Source organism: Sinohyriopsis cumingii, chromosome 15 (assembly GCF_028554795.1).
Source record: "Sinohyriopsis cumingii isolate HCF-2022 chromosome 15, ASM2855479v2, whole genome shotgun sequence".
NCBI lineage: Eukaryota > Metazoa > Mollusca > Bivalvia > Unionida > Unionidae > Sinohyriopsis > Sinohyriopsis cumingii.
In genome coordinates this window covers 4,092,611-4,106,518 of record NC_142975.1, presented here as the reverse complement: position 1 = coordinate 4,106,518, position 13,908 = coordinate 4,092,611, and the positions used below count along the sequence as shown (strand labels likewise).

General features: G+C 39.6%; 2 protein-coding genes across 2 annotated transcripts in view; both read left to right on the top strand.

Annotated features, from left to right (window-relative positions):
- The window catches only part of LOC149781141 (kynurenine/alpha-aminoadipate aminotransferase, mitochondrial-like), a 292,699-nt gene that overhangs the window by 57,763 nt on the left and 221,028 nt on the right, over positions 1–13,908 (top strand). The window lies entirely within an intron of this gene.
- The window catches only part of LOC149781143 (kynurenine/alpha-aminoadipate aminotransferase, mitochondrial-like), a 50,812-nt gene that overhangs the window by 8,612 nt on the left and 28,292 nt on the right, over positions 1–13,908 (top strand). The gene's annotated exons all lie outside the window — the stretch shown is intronic.

Here is a 13,908-nt window from a genome sequence, read left to right as displayed (position 1 = left end):
CCTCATTAGTATATAATGCCAACTAACCAACAGCATTGTACATCAACCGAAAACGTTCGTTGCATTTTAGATACAATGGTTACTTTGTAAGTCTAACAAAGAAAGTATGACTATATACCATATAGAAGCCTTTACAGGTGTATTTGAGTGAAAAGTATTTGTGCAAAGACGGACTGACACTGGAAAATTGCTTATTATTCAGTCCATTCAAGGTACGTGCTGCCCTTGTCTCGATCACGTGAACAACTTAATTTTGATTGCATGCGGTGGCTTGCCGCCGCATCGAATGAAATTCACAGACCCGAAGCAAAGAAATATTTGCTCGATATGCCAAGATGTAGACAGGGTTATGAGAACCTTGACTAGCGAATATGCTATTACACTATGAAATTAGCCAATCATTATTTTTACTTTGCTGCATTTTAATTGGTAATGAATTCTTTTAGGTTTTTTTTCTTCTTCTGAATTTAGCTTCACACCTGTTTCATGAAAACAGAATGAAATTAGCTTTATGAGAAAAAAGTAATAAAAATATTAAAACAAATAAAAAACCCAAATATTTGATTTTTTTTAATTCAACCTTGTGTCGATGTTTTTAACTTGGTAGTAAAGCTTAGCCAATGTTTGGAGTTTAAAATGCCCCATTACGTGTTTACAATAGTGATAGCCCTCGCCAGAAAAGTCAGAGTTGTTCAGTAGTGAAAGGAACAACTCCTTAGTCAGCAACGTGCATTCTTAAAATCCTTCCAACAGGTCAAAGTACTCGTAAGGATACTATTCTTTCCGTAAACAGTTTATTCCCTTATCTTGGAAATGTTTAGTTGTCTCAGTGTACTTGGAATCATCCATATTGTTTGCAAGTGTTTCAATTGCTCAGGTTAGGAATCAAACACTTTCCACAAAATGCATTGTATGTTTAAGAGTCACATCCTCATCTTTTCCATTTTTGAGTCTGATGACTAAAAAATCATTACTAAATGAGATATACCTTTCCTAATTGTTGGATAGGATATGTACATCATGTTATTTCGCACCATCTCCTTTATTGACATATGTAGTGTCATATCCTGCTATATTTTCAAGTTAGACAACAGTCATCTCTAAACAATGGGTTCTCAATCGATTGATTTCGAATGTTGCACTAGCCATTTGAATTGAAACTATTCAAAATCTCATCAGTGAATGATTGATTTTGCATGTCCCATCTCAGAGTTGACCATACTAGTAATGCTACCTAAAGACGCATATAATTTCTTTCTGCAATTTTGGTAAGTCGACAATTGGGCTACATACCATTGGTTCATAATTTTACATCGTCGTGCACAATGTTTCATTTCAAAGATATATTGGGTTGAATCCGTGATATATTACTCAACTGAGTTGCTAAGTCATATAACATGTCATTTAGCTTTGTGTTTTTCAGTTTTGCATTTAAACCGCTTTGTTTCCTGAGTGGTACTAAAACATTTAAATACCATTTTATTCCAATCCGTCCGTACTGGTTTGTCCGTCTGTACTGGTTTGTAGATTTTCGAGTTGGATTCTAAGGGCACATTGTACAGTACTGATGTATTTCTAGCCATGTTTGAGATGATTATTGGGTTTGGCCTGATTGAAAAATGTTTATACATCATGAGCCTCAAACATATTTGTAAATATTGACAGTCTCGCCCAAATATTGACAGTCTCGCCCAAATATTGACAATCTCGCCCAAATATTTATTTGTTCTGATCAATCTGATCCTGTAACGGTTTTTCTTCATGACAGGTACAAGTCTCACTTATTGTTGTTTATATTTGCTTTAACACTATATCCTTTTATATTTTGCTTAATTTTTTTCATGTTCTTCTGGTGTATTTTAATATTCTCTCATGTTGCTAAGTCTGTTAACGAACCCTTTTGATTTTCATGGTTGATTCAGCCAGCTCTTCCTTTTTTTCAGTCAGTCTGGTTTACTAATCTTTTACCTATCCTATGTCAGCCATCTAGACAGACAGGTCTCTTGTGTTGAAGGTGTTTTTTTATCATCTTTATTCGTGACGCTGAGGCATTTTTATTAAATAAGTTATAATGGTGCATGCTCCCCTTTGATCATGTGAAAGATTTGTTGACAGGTTTTGACCACGTTGCTACTTTTGGTTGGATCAACGTTTGGATATTACCGTTAGATATATTGCATTATTTTACCAGGTTCTTCTCCATGATGTGTTTATTTGAGTTGTTAAATTTCAATGCTTGAATTTAATACGTGATAAAAGTCAGCATTTGCACTGCTACAATTTGGTGCACTTTTACCGTTAAAACTTAATGCATTTTGAACCTATTCGTCTCCATTCTGTGTTTATTTAAGTTGGTAGTTTCAGTGCCTTTTGCCATGAGGTATTTATTGCAAAATGTTGTGCATTGTGGTGATAAAAACTCTGCACTTCTACTGCTAAAACTGATTCGCTTTTGAACCGTATTTTTCTCTATGCCGTGTCTATATGTGTAGATATATTTGAATGTATTTTGTGTTGAATTTGGTATTTTGAATTTTCTCCACAAACGTGTTTTATTTGACAAGTGAAATATCCGCTTGTTTTTGGTAAGTTTGTAACTATTTCATTAAACATGCGGTGTTCAATATCTTCTCCAAATCGTGCAATAATTGTAGATGATTTTAATAGATCAATGTTTTTATTTTGTCACGTACTAATTTGTTTTGTCAAGGAACTCATAGGGAAACCTTGCTTTGTTGTGAGCGAATTTAAACCTCATCAGCATGCTTTCCTCCCAGTTCACCTGTCACGTGCTTAGTACTAATTGTCCAATATTCTCTACTTCAATCTTTAAAACGTTAGCCATCGTCTCGTTTTTCAAACTCCTGTCCAATCTTAAGAAACTTGTTAATGGACAAAAAAATAGGTTAGAAATAGGACATCAATATATATATATATCTGTGTATGTGTCTTTAACTTCGAAAACCTTCATATCATCCTTACTGTTTATCCTTTTTACTAAAAGCTTCTACATACTAGTTTTAGCGTTGGACGTAATTTAGTTTAACTAACCTTGATATTGAATTCAATCATTGTTGAATTATATTATGAGATGTCTTACAAGACAGAATTCACAACTTTATTTTGTAACGTCTGCGTTCTTCTGACATTTATTTACGTTATTTAAATGGCTTAAGATTTAATCTTTGTACATTCAAGTGTATTGATGTGTTGCTTTCTTCCGTTTTTCAGTTTTGTCTTGCTCTCAGAATAGTAATATCTAGAGTATGACCAGTCACCCTTTCGATGTGTTTGTACAGTGGAAATATATTCTTTTTATTCAACGTCTACTGATGTAGGCGGAGCATTTAGGGATTTCCTTACATATATATGCGCTGTAAGCTTATGTGACTAGGTCAGTACACTTGACGTTTTTAAATTTTACTGTGACGGTGTTTCGTAATATTTCAATGTTTCACTCAGAACCTTGAATAAAACAATTTCATTTCACATATTCGTTGCCCTTTGCCGCATATATTACCATAGTTATCCAGTTTGAACCCGAGAACTACGAAAGTTGCAGAACATTTGTTATTGCTTGCAACAACACACACACACATTTATAGTTCTTTCAGACTCTCATATATTATGTTATATTTATATACATGTGTTTTTTGTTTGTGCCAATATTAATATAGTTCTTGCGTATTTGTTTGAGTAAATAAAATGAGTTCAAACGTTTTAATTACTCAAGGCGGTGTCTAAGGAAGAATTATATTGTTATATGTGTATTGTTTCCGCACACTATCACGGTTTTTCTGCTGGCATGCATATTTATCAGACTACGCCTGTCAGTCTATGCTGCACTAGAACATTTTAAAATGTCCCATATCTTGATTCTTAATACGAATAAATCAACATTTCGGTACTAACTGTAATCGTGTTCTATTTAGTATGTACCCTTAGAGTAGGCTTGTAAGGGAGGCAACTTGCGATAACAAGAACATGTCTGTTTGCAGGTCACAACAAAACTGTTTTAATTCCCTTTCTGTCATCGTATGACTGGTTTAAAAACTTTTTTAAAATGTCATTCTGTTGCAGATTTTCAAAGGAAAATAAAATGCCAGAAACATGAAAAGAAAATGCATGCATGCATATGCTAATGAACTTATTTATAACCACTTGTAATTGTTCACTGTCCAAAATGCGTCCAAGTATGGTACTAAAAGAGCCTTTTAAACTTCGTTCCGTACAAAAATCTACATTTGTTATTAAAAGCATGCCAGGTGATGGTGGCGTAACAAAGTACAATAAACATCTGTCAGTGCATGAAAAATTGAAATCACTTAGTTTAAATCTCGGCTTTGTGACATGCTAAAAAATAAAAATAACTACAATGTAAACAATATAAATAACCGAGCAATTATATTGTGTTAGTCATGTTTTGACTACCAAGAAACAGCTTTGCTTTAGTTGTCTTATATCAAAAGCGGAAGTAGGTCAATATATTTAGATTTAGGTTTCGTGTACTTCGCGAAATTTTGTCTTCGAAAGCTCAGAATTATCCGCTCAACAAGGACAGTATTTTAAAAAAATCCATTTTGAAGTTATACCACACGTAATTCAACAATATCAATATATAAATATCTCATCTTGAAGTTATATCACACGCATGTGCTTCAACAATAGCAATAAAAATATCCCAGATCGAAGTTATACAACACGTGCTTCAACAATGGCAATATAAAAATATCCCATCTTGAAGTTCTACTACAGCAGCGGGGGGGGGGGGGCGAATCGGACATTTTGTCCAATCGTCATTTGGTTTAATTAATACTTTCTGCACTCAGCGGATCCGGTGTCGTCAGCGCCCGGTAAAAAAAAAACGACGTCGTCGTCGGGGGGTCGTCCAATCGTCATTTGGTTTAATTAATACTTTCTGCGCGCCGATCCCAGCGTCGTCAGCGTCCGGTAAAACAGCGCGACGACCGCGTCGATGTCATTGCCCCCCCTGCTGCTAAGAAGTTATTTACAATGATCTTACAAACAGAGTGATCACTAACTCCTCCTCTTGTAGATCAATTAGGTTATTTGACTGATCGGTAAGTCTGAAATTAATTCTTGTTAAAAACCGATTATGGCATCGCATATAGACCGGATTAATCGGGTTCTCAACGATTAAGAATCCGGGAGGGGCTGTTGGTGAAAATGAATAAAGGATATACCCCTGTTGAGCTTGATTTGATTGCTTGGTATCTACCTGGTAACTCCCTTCGATAACATCGCACACTAGATTGATTGCTATCACCGATGCGATATTTACGTTGTATGGGGCAATATGCCTACCACCCTCTCCGTTATCGTGTTTGAGGATAGTTGATAGACCGAAAAAATCATTAAGAGACTTTCTTAGTTCTGGCGCGTTGTATCCTGGAAACTTGAAATCAGGTAAATCGGCTTCTGTGATATTATACTCGGTTAGGAATTTTTGTTTATTATCATCGCTGCTATCGGATATTATTTTAACGATTCGTTCATTGATATATTCCATGTCTGATATAAGTTGATTTAACACCTCAACGTGTTTTTGTGCTTTTGTTTTCCGTAGTTGTTCTAGTTGCAATCGGTAATTACGATTAATCTCGATAAAAAAACTATCGATATTATTTAAATTAACTGTTAATATGGTGAACGATTCAGGAGTTTTCTCATACTGAAAATACCATTGCATGGTATTCCTGTCTTGAATCATAAACCTGCTTCTGGGTAATAACGTGTTTTTCATAATAGACAAATCATCTCGATACCTGGGATTAATCTCATGATACGATTGCGCATTCGTGTGAAATTCCCGCGGACTTGCATGAGGTGGATTCTTGGGCCAACCTAGTATGGTTCTTATTGAACTGTTATAAATATCAACCATATACCCCGGTGTGCTTATTTCAATCGTCGACGATAACGTCGGTTCATGAACCGTAATAGCGATTTTTGATTCTTTTCCTGTGATCGATTTTATCCTGCGTTGAAATTCTTTATTGATTTGGTCTACTTGGTATGACCCAGTTGGTATTGTAACCTCCTTCCAGTCTGGGGTCCCATTGGGTTTATTTGTTCATGCAAAAACCAGCGAGTTATTAGGTTGTTGTCCGTTAAATGCTTCCGCTCGGATATTAGGCCAACTGTGATATACTCGCAATTTTGCCAGCGCTATTTCCTTCACTGGAATCGGAGAAGGGAAGTTTACACTGAATTCTGGCTTCGTTGATGTTATCGATATCATACTTGTTTGTACCGGAGTGGTGTTCTCCGCGATCCGTTGAAGTAATTGAAACCCTTCGGGGTTCAGCGACATTATTATTATTCGCTGTTTCTAGTGTTTAATTTCAACACCGAATATTAACAACCTGCTTGTTTTCAGGAGAATGTTTTGAGCCCATTGAAGTGGTTTCAGCGACGTGGTTTCCAGCTTCCAGTTGAAAATCCTCGATTTTTGACATCGCGGAGTCATACAACTGGACCATCGTGGAGAATTCAACATCGGATATAAACGAATTATCTATCGCCAACGAGATCAACCCGGATAATTTCGAGTACGCGTCGGATACTATTTGATGTTTTACTGTATACTCGTTGAGTTTTTTCTGAGAACACGATGATATCTTTCTAGTGATTGCGTTGGCGACTCCAGCAATTGTTGTCGCCGCGGAGATAGCGATTGGAACAGCGATCGGGGCCATCATGGTCACCGTGGATAAAATAACACCGGTACCGGCTACTATACCTGACACCGAGTACACGACCGCGTCGATGGCGGTTATTTTTCGACGGTATTTTTTTATTTTTACACGGTATTGTTCGGAAAGCGTTTTCAAATTCGCGGAGAATTCTTTTACGGTATTGAATCGATATTGATGTGACGTCGGTGATACCTCTGATTCAATTACCTTGGTGGTCATTTTTATTTTAAAAGAGCTAGTGTTTTTAATTACTTAGATCCGCTACAAATTCCACATACCATGCAATGTTTGCCCTGGTTAAATTTCTATCAACGGCTCTAATTGTAAACGGTTCAGTTGCGTCCTTGTCTATAATTGTTGATATTGTATTGTTAAACCCGAATGAACTCGACGATAATATATTAAACTGCATCATTAAAACCAGTGTCAATCGATAAATACCCTTAACAGTTGCGGTAATATTTACTATATTCTGTGTAGGAGTCCAAGTGAATGATCCATGCCGAATCGTGTATACTGTGTTGATGGTGTTCTCATGAGGGATTTTTATTTTTGTCATTTCCGGTAGTCTGTCTTTGATATCTGTAACATCAGCTCTGATTGTTCCTATTTCCTGTGTATGCGCGTCTATATTCCCCTTAATCGCTGCAACATTAGTTTTGATTGTTTCTATTTCCTGTGTATTCTCGGTCATACTTTTTTTGTTCGCTGCAACATCAAGTTTGATTGTTCCTATTTCATATGTATGCACGTCTATACCTTTTTTGTTCGCTGCAACATCAGTTTTGATTATTCCTATTCCCCGCCAATACGCGTCTACATTTTTTTTGTTCGCTTCAATATCAGTTTTGATTGTTCCTATTTCCTGTGTATGCGCGTCTACACTCCTTTTGTTTGCTGCAATATCAGTTTTGATTATTTCTATGTCCTGTGTATGCGCGTCTTCATTATTTATGATCGTTGCAACATCAGTTTTGATTGTTTCTATTCTTCGTCCATGCGCGTCTACATTATTTATGATCGTTGCAACATTAGTGCCGATTATTTCTATTTCCCGTTCATGCACGTCTACACTCCTTTTGTTCGTTGCAACATCAGTTTTGATTGTTTCTATTTCCTGTCCATACGCAGTGATATCATTTATAGTTATGGTAATTTCATCCGGTTTGACATTTTTTCTACCAAAGAATTTATCAACGGCGTCATCAACCCTGTTAATATTTTTTCGTAACGAGGTAAATTGGCCCGACAGCGTTGTAAACTCCAAAATACTATTTTTTATCCCTACAAGATTCGGTTCGGTCACCGTCGGGGTCCCAAAAAAACTAGCAGTAGTGAGTTGTATACCGGTGACAGACTTTTGTATCCCCTCGAACTGATTTGCTTGCGCGTTAAATTTATCATAGAAATTTTTTAACGAATTCGACATGGATATATAATTGTCGCCCAGTGTATTTATTTTTCCATTTATCGTCAAGATGGATTCACCTGATTTAAGTCGTCCGTCGCCGGTATATAGCGCGATAGTGTTCTCGGCGGCATTTTCTGTCGTGTTAAAACGTCAGTAGTATATGGGGCCACCCTAGCGACAATGGGAATTAGCATTACAAAACCCCTTGGGCCACTCTAGCGACAAGGGAAATTTAACATGGAGAAAAACACTGGGTCACTCTAGCGACAAGGGGAATTGAACATGGAAATTGAACATGGGAATATCACCTGGGGATCAGTGGGAATTAAACATTGGTAACGTCATAGGTTTATAGGGTCAAAACCTTTTATAGCGTGAAATGTATTTGTAGGGACAAAGGGTTGATAGGGACAAACATAGACATACAGAAACAAACAAATACACATTGAAACACACAGAAAAGAGGACAGAAATATTCTAAAGAAAGACTCACAGATAGAATAGAGACTCGATAAAGAAAAGTCTGTTGTATGGGTTCAAAACATTTATTCAAGTACATATATACATGGGCTCTCTGGCCTGTGCTTTGGTCTAAGCACTATCCATTAAATACATAAACATTTGAACATAAAAGAAACATATTTACGAGTTGTTTAGTTATTGACTCTAGTAAACTAATGTTTAAAATTAACGTTCACTCCTTTCTAAAATCACTTCATATGCAACGAATTTACATTAAATGTTCGTTTATAAGAAAAAGTCAAAACAAAACAAGTAACAAACAATCAAATAAGAGAAAGTTCGTGTTTGTCTCTCTATCCGTTACACACGTTGTTTAATATCTGGTCAGCTACCACTTGTGTCCCAGCATAGATGTTTCCGATCTCGTATTCCCTGTCAGTCGTAAATCTGCTGTTACGTTCATCGTGCTAGGTACACTTATCGGTAAGCAGATCAAGAGCAGTGATCGTCTTCTTCCCATGGAGGTGCAACATATGCCATATGAATAGTCACTTTTCCATCGGTGATGTCAAATTTTTCTCTCACCGACCGCACGTCTTCAATAGCCCTCAAAAGTTTGGAAGAAGTTATTTCTGCAGGTGTGCTAAATCCGAGACATACAGGCGAGTTCAAACTGTCGTGATACATAGATAGGCTCAAACGACCTTCATCTTTGACTTGGCAATGACATTTGAATTCCTCTAACAGTGAGTCAAGTAGATCCGTAATGAAACCTGATACTTCCTCGGCTGGAACGTCAGACGCGAAGTCTTTAAAATTTCATCGTGTAGGTGTAAGTTGTCGTTCTAAATTTTCTCGAGGTCGCTGTCTGGGTCATTTGGATGCTAAAATACTCCTTTAGGTCTATTGAATCCTTTCCCTTCTTGAACGCACTTTGCTGTGACGGTATGGTGGTGAAAGAGGTCAATGATGTTTGTTCCTTCTCTTTTTTCTTCTGCGTAGAGTTATTCATCTTTCTCGTCGCTTGTCCTCGCAATGAAGTGTCGTTCTTGGAAGTCGTCCCTTTTTATACTGGGTGATATCAGCATGTCCATAAGGTAAAGTTTTGTGGTCTGGAAGTTTCACTGGTTGCACGTAGTTTGTCATGGCATTAGTACATAACAACTAAGATGTGGTATTGCATTGGTGATGTGATCGTGAGGCATAGAATCACACCCGAGTTTTTCGTTGGACTTGAGTCTTACGCTCTATACTTGCTGTTTGAAAGGATGCATTTTTGTCGATTGGTCTTGGTAGTGACAATGAACTATTGGTCTTGGACGTTGTCCCTTTTTATATGCTGACCAATATCGATGTGACCGTACGGCAACGTAAAGTGATTGGGAAGTCTCACTCGCTTCTGGTACACGATTTGATAGATTTTTTCCAGGGGTCGACTGACGATGTGGTGAGTGGGTAAACGTACAATCTTGTTCGGTTGGTGAGTGGTCACTTTAAAGTTTCCATCCTCTCCCGATTGCAAGGCTTCTTTCAATACCCCAAAGTTGACCACTCGACTGGTACGATAATTCAGAGTCAGTCCTTTCACTTTGCACTCCGTGTGCACTTCTCCTTGTTTGTCCCGGTATTGGTAGCCGTAATTTTTAGGACCTCCACTCGCGAAACTTAGAATCTTGTCGTCGGGATGTTCGTCTGTCCAGGCTCCTAAACGGTTTTCTTCGATGTTAGGGTGTTGCTGACCCGGTCGATCGATGTAGATGCAACTGTCCGTGTCAAAGTACAGGGCGCGTTCCCCTAACAGTTCTAAAGCTTCGTACAATTTTAAGCGAGCATGAGCTGTCACGTAAGCCGCAATGATGACATTTCCAAAAGGGTCGTCTTGTACAAAGTCCAGATCTTCTTCGTAATTGACCAAGATCAAATTCTCTCGAACGACGTCCACGTGTTTCATGTATTTGGTTTTGTCGTGAATCATCTGGAAGTAGCGGGAAGGTTCTGTCAAATATTCCGTCTTGGGTAAACACGGTCGTTGTGCCATTTTACCCCACAAGCAATTTAACATCACTTTGGCAAACGATCGCCTGCCTTCGTTTTTCTCGATGTGGTCTAAAGAGATGCCTTCTTGTTCATAGTATTTCTCTTTGAATTGTATTTGGTCTTCGGGAGTGTGACACCAGGAAGGATAGCCGCTGGCTTCTTGTTTCAGTTTCAAAAAGGCATCCACGTAGTCAGCGAAAATGCCTTTCTGACTGGGATCACCCTTGTGGTATTGTTGTGTCTTGGAAAAGTGGCAAATTTCGTACACTTCTAACAGTTGGTATCCCATGTCCAGAGCTTTGAACAATTCTACGCTGACCCAGGTTCCCGTCAAGGCACGTTCTTCCTGGGTGTGCTGACAAGGTTGGTCTTGGTTGCACGTTTCGGCACAAGTACGGCACAATGGAAACATCAGTTTGCCTTGACAATGGTGAGGTAAGACGGGATGGTATAGGTTCGTGGGAGGCAAAACTTTACACTTGATCAAGCCTTCGTATTGTCGAATGTTTTTCAGGTCGATGTGTTCCGTTAACAATTGCGGGTGCCCTACAGGAAAGCGACAATATTTGCACACGTAGGGATACAGCGAACACACGTCCAAGTATTTGATTTCTTCTCCTTTCTCTTCGTCGGCTTGGTACAGCAAACAGGTGGCATTGGTCCTTCCTCCGTACAAACTATCCCTCGGGTTCAGCGGGTCCATGAACTGGTAACTTTCCACGAGGCGTTTAAACTCGGGATCGGTTTTCAAGCGGTGATCGTATTCGTGTTCCCACATTTCCACCACTTGGTATCCTTCCTGTTCCAACTTTAGGCGTCGCTGACAAGTGTCCTGGTACAAGTCTTCCATGGTTCGTTGTAAAAACTGATTTTTAGTGCTACGATCAGGGTAACAGACGGGACATCCGTGAAATAAGCAACCGTTAAACTCGTACACGATCTTGGGGTTTTCTAAGTCCCAGCCATCTACCGAATATGTTCCGATGGTCTTTTCACCCCCTCCGTTGCGGGCATGCTGAATCCATTTGTTTTCCTTGTCGCACAAGTAATGTAACCAACGTAGGGCTTTGACCGAGTATTGACGTTTGACAAAGTTGGTCGTTTGAGGGCTGATGACAGCCACGGTGTTTTCAGGCATGAATCGTTGTCGATACACTAAGGAACACGCTTTGGCAATGGTGCAAGCTTCTTTCAAAGGATCGACCCCTCCGTGTTCCATGAACAGTTCTCGAAATTTTCCACAGCAACGCCGTAAAATGTCCACGTCGGAACGACAATACTTTAGCATTTCTTCCTGAAAGTCGAAAGGGTCCGAGGCGTGAGCCTGGTACCAAGCGTAGAAAGCTTCTCGTTGTTCGGTACGCATGTTGTCGGGGTCGTAATAGTGAGCCTCAGGTAAATGGGATAGAGATGCGTGTTGATTGGCTTCCGTATTGAAAAAGTGTGGAAAGTACCCTTTAGCCATTTCTGTCATTCCAAACGTTTTAGGCATTCGACTCAAAGGCATGGCCAAATAGCTCATCGAATCTTTAAACTGTACTTGTCCCACTTGCATGAAAATGATTTTGGCTCCGTTCAAAGTCACTTTAGGACGTTCGGTGCCTTGTTCCGTATAGTATCTGAGAAGAAACTGTCCATCGTATCCGGAGAAATTGTGAGCCATCACCGTGGCATGACGATGACAATCTCCGTAACGTTCGATGTCCTCTTGGCTCCACGTCTTGTCGATGGGGTCTAAGACCCATCGAGCGAAATCGGCTAGCGTGTTCGGTCCCCGAAAGATTTTTTCACGTCCTCCAGGAATCTTGCTGCAGTGAGGGCAATGACTGAAGATAGGTTCTTGAATGCACTTCTCGCACGCTCGATGAGCCACGCAGAAATTAGGAATGTGAATGCCAGTCTCTTGCATGCATTCGAAATCGAAAAAGATGAAATTGCTTTTCTTCTTGTGACCATCCTCTTTCTCTGGTTGGGGTTGGTATTTTTGCACGTAGCATTGGTGTTTCAAGTCCACGATGTGATGACAAATGTGACATTTCTTTTTTCCTGAACATACGTGTGCCTTGGTACTATTGGTACGTATGCCTTGTCCACACGTAGGGCACAATCTCAGGAGTTGACAAGCACATTTCTGCTGTGAACCTTGCGTCTTCAGATGTTGTTGGTAACAGGCAGGGCTGAAAAACGTGCGCAGACAAGCAGGACAATGCAATGGTTTTTGCCCTTCGCTCAGACAGGGTGGAGAGGCCAAACATCCTGGGCATTTCGATCCACAATGTTTGTGTTGCTCTCGATTATTATAACCACGGTCACATTTCTCACAGTAATATCTGTATCCCAGGAATCCGGGGATGGCGGTAATGGTATCGAAATGTTCATCGTGATAATAGACATGAATGTATTTTCCGTCCTTAAAGTCTTGGCCTCGAAACAACAGAGGTCCGCGCACTTCTTGAGGGTGCACTTTCAAGGTGTAGCGTGGAGCTAGGGCATCTTGCAATTTTTGCATCTCAGGAATGCCACAGGGTGTGTCTTTGGACAGTCCGGCTTGTTGTAACAGGAGTTCTGCTTCATTTCGTTGTTTGGCTCGATCGGATCGTTGAATAGTTTTCCATGTTCTTTTCCATTCTACCGTGTCGTTCTTGTTGGCATAGGTTCGTCCCACCACAATGGCACGGGCTAAACACATCTGGTCTTGAGGGTTGTTAATTCGGACGAGACTTGTTTTGGTGTTGCGAAGGTCGTCCACCAATAAGACCTTTTTGCGTCCAGTCCCTTGAGGAGGAGAGACGTGGGCCATTTTCAGTGTGGCTTTACCATCGGTGATGTCAAACTGATCATTAGATTGTTGTACGTGTTGAATCTTGTCCATGACTTTGGAAGGGGTTAGTTCTGCGGGTCTGCTAAACTCGATCCAAACAGGGGATTTCAAGCTGTCGTGATCTATGGATAGTGTCAAGAAATCGTCTTCTTTGGGTTGACATTGTTGCTTTAGTGTGGTGAGCAAAGAATCCCACATCTCGGTGATAAACCCTTCTGCTTTCTCCAATGGTACGTCGGACTTGAAATCTTTAAACTTCACCGTGTAGGTGTAAGTCGTGGTTCTAAATTTTCTAGAGGGTCGCTTTTCCGTCTCTCGAATGTGATAGTACTTTTCAGGGTTAACTGGTGGACTTTGGTTTGGAGTGGGCTCTCTATGTATGGTCGCAGACGTGGAAGGTGTTGGTTCAGGTTTGCTCATGTCTTCGTTTTGAGCGAACACTTCTTTTCGTGTGTGAG